Genomic DNA, 13,443 nt, shown 5'->3' with positions numbered 1-13,443 from the left:
GCTGCTTGCTCAGTTTGCGCTTCAGCTCCGGGGCAGAGCTCGCTTCATCCGGGCTGGGTTCGCCTCTGCGCAGCCGAGCCCGGGCGGTGCCTGCGGGCCCCGGGCATCTCGGGGTTCCTCGGGAGCGCATTCCAGCCCGGCCCGGCTCGCACAGCGCTTGTCCGGGAATCTGGGAGCCCAGGGCTCCGTACGGCAGCGTCGGGATGGGAGCGGCGCTCGGGAGGCAGCCCTGCTGCCCCCACCCGGGGCCGTGCCAGGGCCGTGCTTTGCCATGCCAGGGCCGTGCTGGGCCGTGCCAGGGCTATGCCAGGGCCGTGCTGGGCCGTGCCAGGGCCGTGCTTTGCCGTGCCAGGGCCGTGCTGGGCCGTGCCAGGGCCATGCTGGGCCGTGCCGGGGCCGTGTCAGCGGCCGGCCAGGCTGGGGCAGTGAAGATGTTCACAGCGAACTGAAAGCTGTGATTTATCAGTGCTGGTCCCCAGAGGCTCAAGGGCTGTAAGGCACCAAAAAATCCCATCCATCACAGTGAGGGGTGAGCTGCCTCTTTTTTTCCTCTTTTTTTTAATGCGTTTTTTGGCCGTTTTATTTCTCTGTGAGTGCCGGAGCTGCGAGGGGGAGCAGTGTGAAAGGCAGCCCTGGGCACGGGGGCTGGGGAGCCCTAGGGGTGGATGGTGCCTCTCTCCTTCCCCTGCATTATGGAATCTCTCCCCTCTGCTGAGCTTTTAGGGGCTGCAGCCGCTGTGAGGTCTCCAGAGCGTGCACAGGGCCCCAGCCGTGCCCCCCAGCTTGTCCCTGTGTCCCCCGTTTGTCCCCGTCTGCCTGCACACGTGTGTGCGCATCTGTGTGCGGATCTGATTGTTTGCTTCTGTGTAATGTTTTCTTTTCCCAGTGTTTATGGGCCATGGGATTGGAAGTGAAGCAGCTACTTAATTGCTGTCAGGCAAGGAGACGGGTTATAAAGTTGCCAAGGGAGAAAATAGCTCGCTCTGGGGTAGGTGCAGGGGAGCAGGGCTGATGAGAAGAGGAGGGGGCGGGAGGCTGGGGGTGGAGGAGATGAGGAGAGAGAAAGAACAGGAAGGGATCAGCCGGCAGTGGAGGAGCTGGCTCAGGAAAGGAGCTGCTGGGGAGGAGGAGAAAGGCCAGACAGAGGTGCTGGGCAAGCGTCAGCTCCCCTTGGGGAGCCTCCTGTGTCCCCCAGGATGGTGGCGTTTGCCTTCTCCTGTCGTGAGTGTGGCTCCTGGAGCACTTCCCAGAGGGAATTCAGGAAGCAGGAATCCCTCCCGCCTGTCCTCCCCATCCTCCCTGCTGCCGGAGCCTCCTGCCTGCTGCTGCTCCAGGTTCTTTGCTTGCAGGCCTCTTCATCTGCATCTCTTTCTTGTTTGCTTCATTATCTGCCGGTGTAACCCGGCACCGTGTCATCCTCATTGCGCGGCTCCTCCCTCTCCCTGCTCTCCCCGTTCCTCCAGCAAGGACTCCCTTTCCCATCCCTCACTCTCAGCGCCGCACATAAAAGCGCCTTGATGGCCACGGCGTGATGGCAAAGACAGAACTTAATTTCACAGCATTTTCATATAATACTCCATAAAACTGAACAAATTTGCTGGAGTCCAAATGCATCTCATTATGCAGAGTCATTGGAAGGGAGCGTTTCTGTTTGGGGCCTCAGCGCTCAGTGAGGGGATGGTGCAGAAGAAGGGAAAAAGAATTAATTAGGAGCTGCTCTGGATCAAAGATCCTGCATTGCAAGGCACATTAAATACACGCCTGGCTCATGAATAAAAGCTGCACCAAACCCCGTTTGCCTGGCCCCACACAGAAAACCTTCAGTGGAGCTGAAGGGGTGCGTAGGGAGAGCTTTGGGCTGAGCCTGTGCCCCAGGAGGAGGAGATGGAGCAGGGCAGGAGAGGGAGATGGATCTGGGCATGGAGGGGGTGGACACAGAGTGCTCAGCCGGGCAGGAGCAGGAGGCCTTGAGGAGGAGACGTGAACGGTGGCTTTGTTCCGTGGCATTCCCCCGTGCCCCGGTGTGGGGAGCAGCGCTGGCCAGAGCTCCTGCCCCGATGGATGGCAGTGCTGCTCCCAGCGCAGGGCAGGTGGATTGGAACTGCAGCAGCCACGGCAGAGGAGAGCAGAGGAGAGAGCTCGCTTCACTTCACACTGTTAATTAATCTCCAAGCCAATGAGGATGCTCTCATCTGGTCTTTACTTAATCCATAACCCAGAAATCCTCAAATTATGTCATTTGTTCAATACAGATGAAATTAATTACTCTGGGAAAGAGGCAACAAGTTGCATTTGCGATGTTCCCTATCGCGCAATCAGCGCGGTGCAGCCGCGGCGGCGGCGGTGGGAGCGCCTGCAGGGCGGGAGGGCTGAGCAGCACCAGCTGTGATCGGTACCGCTGGCACCGGGAGGGGCCCGGGGCTGCCTGAGCAGCACCAGCTGTGATCGGTACCGCTGGCACTGGGGGAGACCCGGGGCTGCCTGAGCAGCACCAGCTGTGATCGGTACCGCTGACACCGGGAGAGACCCGGGGCTGCCTGAGCAGCACCAGCTGTGATCGGTACCGCTGACACCGGGGGAGACCCGGGGCTGCCTGGGCAGGACCAGCTGTGATCGGTACCCCTGGACCGGGAGGGACCCGGGGCTCCCTGAGCAGCACCAGCTGTGATCGGTACCGCTGGCACCGGGAGGGACCCGGGGCTGCCTGAGCAGCACCAGCTGTGATCGGTACCCCTGGCACCGGGAGGGACCCGGGCCTGCCTGAGCAGCACCAGCTGTGATCGGTACCGCTGACACCGGGGGAGACCCGGGGCTCCCTGAGCAGCACCAGCTGTGATCGGTACCGCTGGCATCGGGAGAGACCCGGGGCTCCCTGAGCAGCACCAGCTGTGATCGGTACCGCTGGCATCGGGAGAGACCCGGGGCTGCCTGAGCAGCACCAGCTGTGATCGGTACCGCTGACACCGGGGGAGACCCGGGGCTCCCTGGGCAGCACCAGCTGTGATCGGTACCCCTGGACCGGGAGGGACCCGGGGCTCCCTGAGCAGCACCAGCTGTGATCGGTACCGCTGGCATCGGGAGGGACCCGGGGCTGCCTGAGCAGCACCAGCTGTAACCCGGAGGGACCCAGGGCTGCCTCCTGCCGCCTCTGGGATGGCCGGGATTGCCGGGCCTGGGCGGTGGTGGAGGAGCCCCAGCTCAGCCCCTGCTCCTCCCCGTTTATTGCCTCTCGCTGGGGTCAGCGCAGCTTGCAGGGCTCACCGGGGGAAAGGAGCCCCCTGCAGCCCTCCCAGCCCCCTGCCCGCTCCCCTGGGCTCTGCAGGATGTGCCCACACCCCTGACCGAGGCACCAGGGGCGGGTCCTGTCAGGATGGGTCAGGGGAGCTGGGCACATAATTACAGCATTTCCTCATTAGTGCAGTCATCGTGGGGGCTCAGCACCCCCAGGATCCTGTGGGGGGCACCCAGGGTGATCCCAAGAGCTGTCAGAGCCACACTCACAGCCAGGGCTGCTCCTCCCTCCCCTCAATGCTGTGCCCGTGCCAGGGGCTCTGAGCATCCACAGCACGTCCCAGGAGGGCTCCAGTGAAGGATGAGTCTGGGGCTGGGCTGCCTGCACGGGGGGAGCCCCTCACCCCCTGTCCCTGCTCAGCCTGGGGGGCTGTGGGGATCCCTGGCCCCTTCCTGGGGGGAAAGCTTTGCTGTGAGCGGTTGAGGCAGCTACCAGCTCACACACAGCTAACAGAAAGAGCTGTTGTAACAAAAAATCCATAGTGGCTGTTTGCTAAAATGGCTGTAATGAATTGAAAAATATGACAAGCTGATGCAGGCAGCTACTGGGAGGTGTCAGGGCTCTCAGCCCAGCTCTGCAGCTCACCTGGGTCACCCAACAGGGCAGAATCCTTTCAGAGGAGAGAAAAACCAACTTTCTCTCTGTGCTATCAATTTAAATAAATTACCTATTGCGTTAGCTGCACTTAAAGCAAAGCAAGAAATCAATGCCTTGCCTTGGCTGCTCTGAACCCCTTGGTTTGCACCATGAAAGCTGTGACTGCCAGAGGTGCCCATGCCAGCAGTGCCTGGCACCGGGGGCTGTGTGTGTGTGGGGGGCACTGCCCAGCTGCCCCCAGCGCTGCTGCCCGGGCCTGGGCACTGCAGGGACCCCGAGGTACCCCCGGGTGCGCGGCAGCGCCGTGCCAGGCTGGCAGAGGCCAGGCTGGCTCTGCATCCCTGGGCATTGGCACCGCGGGGCAGCTCTGGGGGTGAGCAGAGCCTGCCCAGTGGGCACAGGGCAGGGGCAGGGATGGGTGCAGGGAGCAGCAGGATGCAGGGATGGATGCAGGCAGGGGTGCAGGATGGATGTAGGAAGCAGAAATGTGGGCAGGGAGCCCTGTGGGAGCTGGGCAGGGCAGGGTCCCAGATGGCAGGGCAGATTTCAGGAGCAGCCTTTCAGCCATGGCTGTTCCCTTTGTTTTTTTCCTGCTGAAAGTGCTGCCTTGTGCAAAGCTGCTCGAGCTCCTCGGATAAATTAGCATCCAGGGGATTGTTTTCCTCTACATTTTGTGCAGTTGCATAAGAGGGAGGAACAGAGGAGCCCAAGGAGCAGATTGCTTTGTAGAGGCATGAAACAGCCACAGCCAGAGCCGCTGCCCCTCCTGCTGCCAGAGCCCGGCGCCTGCAGCTGCGTGAGGCTGCGGGGTCGGAGCTGCTGGAGCTCCTCACCTGGGCAGGGCAGGAGGGCAGGGGCTCTCTCTGGGCACCTCCTGGCCGTGCCCAGGTGTGCCAGCCCGCAGCGAGGCCGTGCCCAGCAGCAGCAGCAGCTCCTGCAGACAGCCCAGCCCCGGCCCCTGTGCCAGGGCAGCCCCTGCCCGCTGCTGCTGCTCTGCCTCCAGCTCCGAGGGGCCGGGAGAGCCGGGGGAGCCCCAACAGGAGCTCTGGGGGAGCCCCAACAGGAGCTCTGGGGGAGCCCCAGCGGGGCCATCCCCAGCTCGAGGAGGAGGAGGAGCGGGAGGAAGGTGTCAGTATCCACTCAGCTGCCTCCTCCTGGCCCGACCCCATCGATTGTAGCGATCCCAGCGTGCGGAGCCGTGCGAGGCCATGGCTGTCCCGCAGCCCTGCCAGCGAGGCACGGCCGGAGGGTTTGGTTTAACCCTTCTCGCACCCCCGCTCGGGCCCCCGGGGCTCGGCGGCTCCTGCCCTGGTCCTGCCGGCCGGGCCGGGCTGCGGATCCGTGGCTCCTGCCCTGCGTTATTCCCTGTGAGCCTGGCCCGCCCCATCCTGCCCTCCTCTGCCGTCGGGTGACCTCCGTGGGGGATTTTCCCGTGCCTGAGCGGGGGGAGCCATGCCGATGGCCTCCCCGGGCTCAGCACCCCAGCGATAACCCCGGCGTCATCGCTTCACCTTCCCGGAAAACCCCCGAGAGGAGCTGGAGATGGGCAGGGCCGGGATGAGGGAGCCGGCGAGGCTCGGGCTGGCAGGAGGGCGAAGAGAAGGGAGAGGGAGGGAGGGCAGGGGCTGGGGAGCGGAGCCGGCGGAGGGAGGGAGCTGCGGAGCGCCGGGGGAGCGCGCTGGGAGCGCTTTCATAACCCTCAGCCAGAGTGGCTTGCTGAGGCATAAGTGATGGAGGGAAATAGGATTATCTCACAGAAGGGACCAGGGCAATAACAAACATCGCATCCAGCGCCGCCCCGGTGCAGAGCGGGGTGCGGGCACAGCCCCGAGCCGAGCCCGGGCGGGGCGGCAGCGGCACCGGAGCCCTCGGGACGCGGCTTTGCTGCTCTTCGGGACCTGGCCCGGCTCTCCGGCTCCTGTGAGTGCAGTGCCGGGCTGGCTGCGTGGGGGCTGCTTTGGGGTGGCAGGAGCTGATGTCCTGCTCCGTGGGGAGGGTGCTCGCAGGGACCTGCGGGTCCCAGGGTGGCACCGGCGTGTGCCCAGCTGCGGGCAGAGGCTGCGGGTCCCCAGCCCGGACCCCTCGAGGGGGGGACCCTGCAGGGCTGTGCCGTGTCCTGCCGCTGCCACCGAGGGCTCTGCCCTGCCCTGGCAGCCGGAGGGTGCCCGGCCCCGCTGGGCTGGCTCTGACACAGCCCTGCACGCCGTGTGGGGAGGGGCGTGGAGCGATGGGAGCCCCTCCAGCGGGCAGGGCACGACAGCGACAGCCCGGGTGTGACCGGGAGAGGCAGTGCTGGGGTCTGAGGGGTGCAGGGGGTGCAGTGCTGGGGTCTGAGGGGTGCAGGGGATGCAGTGCTGGGGTCTGAGGGATGCAGGGGATGCAGTGCTGGGGGATCTGAGGGGTGCAGGGGGTGCAGTGCTGGGGTCTGAGGGATGCAGGGGGTGCAGTGCTGGGGTCTGAGGGATGCAGGGGATGCAGTGCTGGGGTCTGAGGGGTGCAGGGGGTGCAGTGCTGGGGGATCTGAGGGGTGCAGGGGGTGCAGTGCTGGGGTCTGAGGGGTGCAGGGGATGCAGTGCTGGGGTCTGAGGGGTGCAGGGGATGCAGTGCTGGGGTCTGAGGGATGCAGTGCTGGGGTCTGAGGGATGCAGTGCTGGGGTCTGAGGGGTGCAGGGGATGCAGTGCTGGGGTCTGAGGGGTGCAGGGGATGCAGTGCTGAGCCCGGGGCCTTCTGTGCTCTCCAGGGGTCTCCTCGGGACACTGCAGGACTGAAAGCACAAAAGTCTCCCTTGGCTTTGTTACAGTGACAGTCTGAGTCTCCTCGGGCTGGGAGAGGCTCTTTAGCCACATTAACAACCTGAGATCAGATGGGAAAGATGAAATAACTCAGGCTCCTCCCCACCACTCACTTGAGATTCTGACAGAATTGCCACAATTAGAAAAATTCACCTCGAGGCTTCGTCTGTGAGGGGCCAAGCCATGAGGAAGCGTTTGGCCCAGAGGGAGGCAGGGGAGGAATTTCAGCTGCCTCTCATCTTTCATCATTTGCCTTCTCCAGCTCCTATCTTGGCAGCCCCAGTATTTTGCTTTGTCTCCTTCAGGTGACTAATCATTAGACTAATTAGTTGCTAATCAATGTTTAATTAAAATGTAGCGGTTAATTACTGGAGGTGGTACCGCAGGTTGACTATGAAGTGTGATGGAAACATTTCTAAGGGCAGTTCCCAGGGAGCTGTCCCCGTTCTTGGCTCAGGGCTGCTCCAGGCTCCCCTCCCCTGGGAGCTGCAGGTGTGACACACCTGGGACAGCTCCTGGGGTGGGCGGCTCCGGAGCATCCCTGACACTTTGCCCAGGTGTGGCAGCTGGGAATGGAGGAGCCTGGGCAGCTCTGGGCAGGGTGGGATGGGGAGGATGTCCCTGGGATGGAACGGGAGGCAGCCAGAGCAGGATCCCAGGGCTGTGAGCCCCTCACCTTGGAGCTGTGTGAGCATTTGGGAGCTGCTGAGTGTCTGCCCAAAATCCCAGTGCAGGGCTGCAGCTCCTGTTCCCCCTGCTCAGCCTCTGCCCAAAATCCCAGTGCAGGGCTGCAGCTCCTGCTCCTGTTCCCCCTGCTCAGCTTCTGCCCAAAATCCCAGTGCAGGGCTGCAGCTCCTGCTCCTGTTCCCCCTGCTCAGCTTCTGCCCAAAATCCCAGTGCAGGGCTGCAGCTCCTGTTCTCCCTGCTCACCCTCTGCCCAAAATCCCAGTGCAGGGCTGCAGCTCCTGTTCCTGTTTTCCCTGCTCAGCCTCTGCCTGGTCCCATAAAGCCCTCGGAGGCCAGGAGGGAGGGAGGCAGGGAGCCCTGCCATGCCAGAGCCAGCAGGTTCTGCATGCTGGAGCCCTGGAAAGCGCTGTTAGAGGTGCATCAGTGGTGCTGTGTGGGTCACCCAGGGGTGCTGCCTCCAGGCACTGCCCCTCTCAGCCCTGCTGGGGAGGCTGTGCCTGCTCCTTCACTCTGCAGCTCTTCCCCCTCCCTGTGCCCGCTGTGCCCACCCGGGGCAGGGGCTGCTCACGGCTCTGGGGGCTCTGTGCCAGCTGAGGGCACCGTGTCCTCCTCAAGGCTCTGAACCCTCACGGCTCCATGGGGTGGGCACCTGAGGGAGGGGCAGGGACCCCCGTGCACTGGCTGTGTCCCCTCCTGGGTGCTGGGCAGTGGGGACAGGCCCTTGGAGGGTGCTGTGCTTGTGCCGGTGCCACCATTTACATTCTCCCTTACATCCCCTATTTCACTTCACTTGTCATTTTATGGCTCGCTTTAATGCCTTGAGAGCAGACCCGCAGCACAACGAGGTCTGGTGCTGCAGAGGGTCCTGCGGCAGACACGGTGTCTCCATCCAGCTGGGGACACCGGAGCACAGCGGCCGTGCCTGTGTCTGGCTCAGGCAGTGGGGTGTCTGTCACCTGGCCAGCAGCAGCGATTGGTTTTGGGGAAAAACGTTCTCTTTTCCCTCTCCCTGCTAGTTAGAGGGAGACGCTAACAGCGGCCCAGGGGTTGGGTGGCTGGGGTGGTGACAGTGCAAGGAACAAGCTATGTTTAGAAATAATTGCTTTGTCTTTCACAGAGGTATTAGTGCCTCCATGCTGGCAGCTACAGGAATTAGCTGGAAGTTTTGGTGACACAAATACAGAAGGAAAATTATTGCTACTTATCATCGCTTCTGTGTGTGTGTGTGAGGGGAAAGAGGCGTCGCCAGGGCAGGGAGAGGGAAGCAGTGAAGCAAAGGGGCTGGGGGTCTCCAGCACAAGGCTGGCACATCCTCGGGGGGAGCCCAGCCCTGGTGGCTCCTGCTCCACCAGAGATGTTGGTTTTGTGCCAAGGGGGTGTGCCCGTCCCTGGGACAGTGACAGGGACCTGCAGCACCAGCCCTGGGGAGTGCACACCCTGTGGGACACCGAGCGCTGGCATCCCCCTGCAGCGATCACCTTGTGCTGATCCAGGTGGGCAGCACCCCAGGCATGCTCAGCCACGGGGAAGGTTCCCTGTGCTAAAATTCTGCTCTCCTGGATCCTGGTGTGCCCAATCCAGGCCCCTCTGTGCATGGAGGAGCAAACTGGGGGGCTCAGAAGCAGCCCCATTTTGGCTGTTCAGTGCACCGGGTGGCAGTGCCAGGTCACTGGGTGGCAGTGCCAGGCCACCGGCCGAGGCTCCCTTGGGAGGAGCAGCAGCTCCTGTGGAATACACGGTGCATGGCAATGGGAGGATCCTCTGTTTGCTTCTCCTGGCTCCGGGAGCGCCGTCCCTGCCCCGTCCCTGCCCATCCCTGGCAGGCCACTGCCCCCAAAAGTAAAGCTGGATGTTTGGGAGGAGCAGATCTCTGATGGAACAGGGCCGTTCATGCTCTCAGATATGAAATTCCATGCAGAATAGGAAATGATTTCCTCCTCAGTGATCCCGGTAAATTGAGTTAGCTCTTGCTCCCCCGACAGAGTTGTCGCTGCCGTCGTGGGGCGTGGATGAGGCTGGGAGGGAAGGGGAGGAAGGGGAATGTCCCTGCCTCCCTGGGCCTGTCCAGTTCTGTCCCCAGCATCGCCTCCTGCTCCCCCTCAGGAGCGAGATCCCAGCTCCAGCTGCTGCTGTGGGGAGGGAGCTGGGGCTGGAAGCTCCTTTCTCTCTGCTCTGCCTGGAGGGAGCAGGGCTGGGAAGGAACCCGGGGCAAAATCAGGGGGATTTTGGGTCATTGTCCAGGGCCTTTTCTGTCGCCTGAGAGCTGGGTCCAGGAGGGAGGATGGGAGTCACACAGGTAGCTCACTTTCAGGACACATGTTTGCTGTGGTGATTCTGCTGTTGCTGGTGATTGGGGTTTTTTTTCTGTGTATGTGATGTTTGGTTTGTTTTTACAAGTTTTAGAACATCAGAGCAAAGAAGGAAAAAAAAAAATCTCTTTGCGCTGGAAGCAGCTAATAGTGGGTTATAAATGTGTCTGTGGCACGGTTCATTAGCTGCCATGACATATTGAGGGCTGGGAGCGGTGTGATACCAGCAAATCAATTCCAAATTTCATCTGAGGAGGAATGTGGGGAGGCCAGATCATGCAACGTGTTACCAAACATTCCTTCCCAGCCGGAGCGGAGCTGCTCCTCTCTCCGGGTGCTGCTCCTGCTGGGCTGCAGCACAGAATGCAAAATAAATAAATAACCAAGGATCTAATTTACTGATGATTAATTTGCATAATTAGTGCTGTGTCAAATCACTTCACCGAGGTGCAAGGCACACTCTGCTGAGGTGTTTGCTTGGACATCTTCGCAGGTTTCCCCAGGCTCACCGCATTTCACATTTAACAATCTCCTGAGGGTGTCACTTTGGCATTGATGGGATTTCACAGGGTCCAGGGGGATGTGAGAGCTGGGGGTCTGCAGGGCCAATCCCCTGCCAGCCCTCTCACGCCCCATCCTGGGGCTGGAGCAGTGCCCTGCCCTGGCAATCTGCGTGGCAGTGGGTGGCTGCAGCCCTGGAGCCAGGGATGAGCTCATGTGGGCACAGAGCTGCCTGCTCTGCCTGCTGCCAGCTCCCTGGAGAGGGGCAGCGAGGTGGGAGCTGAATCCTGGCCTTGCTGCGTCCACTGCTGCTGCCCTGGTGCTCCAGGGATGAGGCTTTGGGAAGGGCTCAGGGTGGGCAGGCAGGGGTGAGGCTTTGGGAAGGGGCTCAGGGGGGCAGGCAGGGGTGAGGCTTTGGGAAGGGGCTCAGGGGGGCAGGCAGGGGTGAGGATTTGGCTGCTTTGGGAAGGGGCTCAGGGTGGGCAGGCAGGGGTGAGGATTTGGGAAGGGCTCAGGGTGGGCAGGCAGGGGTGAGGATTTGGCTGCTTTGGGAAGGGCTCAGGGGGGCAGGCAGGGGTGAGGATTTGGCTGCTTTGGGAAGGGCTCAGGGGGGCAGGCAGGGGTGAGGATTTGGCTGCTTTGGGAAGGGCTCAGGGGGGCAGGCAGGGGTGAGGATTTGGCTGCTTTGGGAAGGGCTCAGGGGGGCAGCCAGGATGAGGCTTTGGGAAGGGCTCAGGGTGGGCAGGCAGGGGTGAGGATTTGGCTGCTTTGGGAAGGGCTCAGGGGGGCAGGCAGGGGTGAGGATTTGAGAAGGGCTCAGGGGGGCAGGCAGGGGTGAGGCTTTGGGAAGGGCTCAGGGTGGGCAGGCAGGGGTGAGGATTTGGCTGCTTTGGGAAGGGCTCAGGGTGGGCAGGCAGGGGTGAGGATTTGGGAAGGGGCTCAGGGTGGGCAGGCAGGGGTGAGGATTTGGGAAGGGGCTCAGGGTGGGCAGGCAGGGGTGAGGATTTGGGAAGGGCTCAGGGGGGCAGCCAGGATGGTGCTTTGGGAAGGGCTCAGGGTGGGCAGGCAGGGGTGAGGATTTGAGAAGGGCTCAGGGGGGCAGGCAGGGGTGAGGATTTGGGAAGGGCTCAGGGGGGCAGCCAGGATGAGGCTTTGGGAAGGGGCTCAGGGGGGCAGGCAGGGGTGAGGCTTTGGCTGCTTTGGGATCAGTGCAGCGGTGGGGCCCGGGGCGGTGCCTGGGAGGGGGCAGTGGTGTCCGAGTGCTGGCAGCAGCCACTGCCGGGTGTCCCTCGCTTTCCCAAGGGCTTTCTTTGCCTTTTGCAGGGCGGTTTCTGTCCCTGAGTGCCGCTGGTACCGCAGCCCCCCTCCCTTGCCAGCAGGGCAGTCCCAGCAGTGGGAGCAGCGGTGCTTCCCCCGCCTGCTCCTGTCTCAGCAGGGACCCAGCAGGGCTGGCTCTGAGCTCCGTCCCTCCCTGGAGAGGGGAAGCAGCTGTGCAATGCCGGCAGGTGAGGCGGCCGTCGGTGCCGTAAATCCGTGCAATGCTCTAAAGCACGCAGCGCTGCGGGCAGCCCCGGTCACATCGCTGCTCCTGCTCCCTGTAATGGATATCAGATTGTTCTCCCGATCTTGGCATTGTTTCAATAATTGACTGATGCAGCGCAATGTTCACTGATTTAATAAGTTTGTTAGTGTAATAGAGGCTCAGGATTTCGCTGTTAATGTGCAGTGACAATTGCATTGTAGATTTGCTCATTATGTTACATAACTTAGCTATAAAATCTATCGGAAATTATGTTTAAAAAAGCATTCTTGCAGAGCCCATCAGCATGGCTCTCCCTGCTCCTCCCACGGTGCTTTGCAGTCTGAGTGTGTCTGCCCAGTGCCTCGCTGGGACTGCACGTTCCGCTTTGGGTTTTTTGGGTCAGGGCATCTGACACTTGCCAAGAAAACAGCCCCGGCTCTTGCCATGCCCTCCCAGCCTCCCCCCTGCGGCCAGGGGTGCTGCAGGTACCCGCTGTTCGGGCAGCTCCAGCTGGCACCGTGCTCCCAGCCCGCTGCTGGGACGGGCGCTGGCACGTGAAGCCCTTGGCAGGTCCAGGCTCGAGCTGCCAGGGCCGTGCCAGGGCCGTGCCCGCTGCAAACCTCCCCTTTCTGGGCAGAGTCCTGAGGAGGGGCTGGGCATCCTTTGGGCACCTCAAAGCCGGGGGTCCCTGAGGGCCCTGGGGGGATGTGGGGGCTCTTGCCTCATTGTCTCGTGTCTCTCCCTGGGGCTGAGCGGCCTCTGTGGCCCCGTGGAGGAGATTCCAGGGCCGGCTGCCTGGCTGGGGCACAGTGCTCAGCCCTGGGGCCTGAGGGGATCCCCAGAGCCGCGGGGCTCTGCATTCCAGCAGCTGTGTCCAGGGAAATACCCAGACGGAGCCGCACTGGGTCTTGTCATCTCTGTACTCCAGCCACAGCTCTGAGGAAAACCTCGTCTTCCTTAAAGGTAAAACAAATCCCAGCAGCCGTAATTTAAACAGCTCTGGCTGCCTCCAAATGAAGGCCCTGATGGCAAATAGGCTGTGAAATCGGCTAAGGAAGAAGGAAAACCATCTTTTTTCCCCAGAGTAGTACTTGTTCCCGCGGTTCACACACAGCCTTGCAGGGTTTGTTGCCTTGTGCCGTTTCCAGCGGCTGCTCTTCCCTCCGCTGCCGCTCCGTGCATCCTCAGCCATGATCCCCCGCCCGCTCCTCCTCCTCCTCCTCCTCTCCCACGGCCGGGAGGACTCTCCTCCGCTTGCCCTCCCGGAGATCCCGGGCCGGCTCCCCGGAGGGTTCCTCGGCGGCGTTCCCGGTTCCCGGTGCCCGTTCCGTTCCGTTCCGGTGGGTTGTTCAGCAATGCCGGCACCCGAGCCCGCTCCGCGCCGCTCCCGCTGCGCCTCCCGAGCGGGAACCGGTGTGCGCTTCCAGGAACGGATGGGTGGGATGGATAGGATGGCTGGGATGGGCGGGATGGCAGCCAGCCGGACCCGGCTCCGGGGAGGGTTTTGCAGAGCTGAGCTCTCCCGCATTCGCAGCTCCTCGTTCTCCAAATGTGCTGCCTAAAGCATCCTCAGCCTCAGCGAAGCGTGAGGAAGCGGCACAGCGGGGCAGAGCCGAGAGCGGGCCTGGCTGCCTTTGTCGGGAGAACAAGGGCTGCCGCGGCCCGAGGGCTAAAAATACCCGCGGATCATACAAAATAGATGTGGGCATTGGTGAGGCGCAGCCCGGGTGTTCACGGTCCTC

At 62.3% G+C, this 13,443-nt stretch overlaps 1 protein-coding gene across 2 annotated transcripts in view; it reads left to right on the top strand.

Moving 5' to 3' along the window:
* Positions 1–13,443, top strand: part of RBFOX3 (RNA binding fox-1 homolog 3) — a 143,718-nt gene that overhangs the window by 20,191 nt on the left and 110,084 nt on the right. Inside the window, exon 1 of one of the 2 annotated variants that reach the window (XM_066565841.1) lies at positions 5,613–5,809. The exons of the other annotated variant lie outside the window; for it this stretch is intronic. The gene's annotated coding sequence lies outside the window, so the exon portion shown is untranslated. Of the gene's footprint in view, positions 1–5,612; positions 5,810–13,443 lie in introns of those variants that run through there. 2 annotated transcript variants of the gene reach the window in all.

This window comes from Molothrus aeneus, chromosome 26 (genome assembly GCF_037042795.1).
Source record: "Molothrus aeneus isolate 106 chromosome 26, BPBGC_Maene_1.0, whole genome shotgun sequence".
Lineage (NCBI taxonomy): Eukaryota > Metazoa > Chordata > Aves > Passeriformes > Icteridae > Molothrus > Molothrus aeneus.
This window is presented reverse-complemented; position numbering and strand designations above follow the sequence as displayed.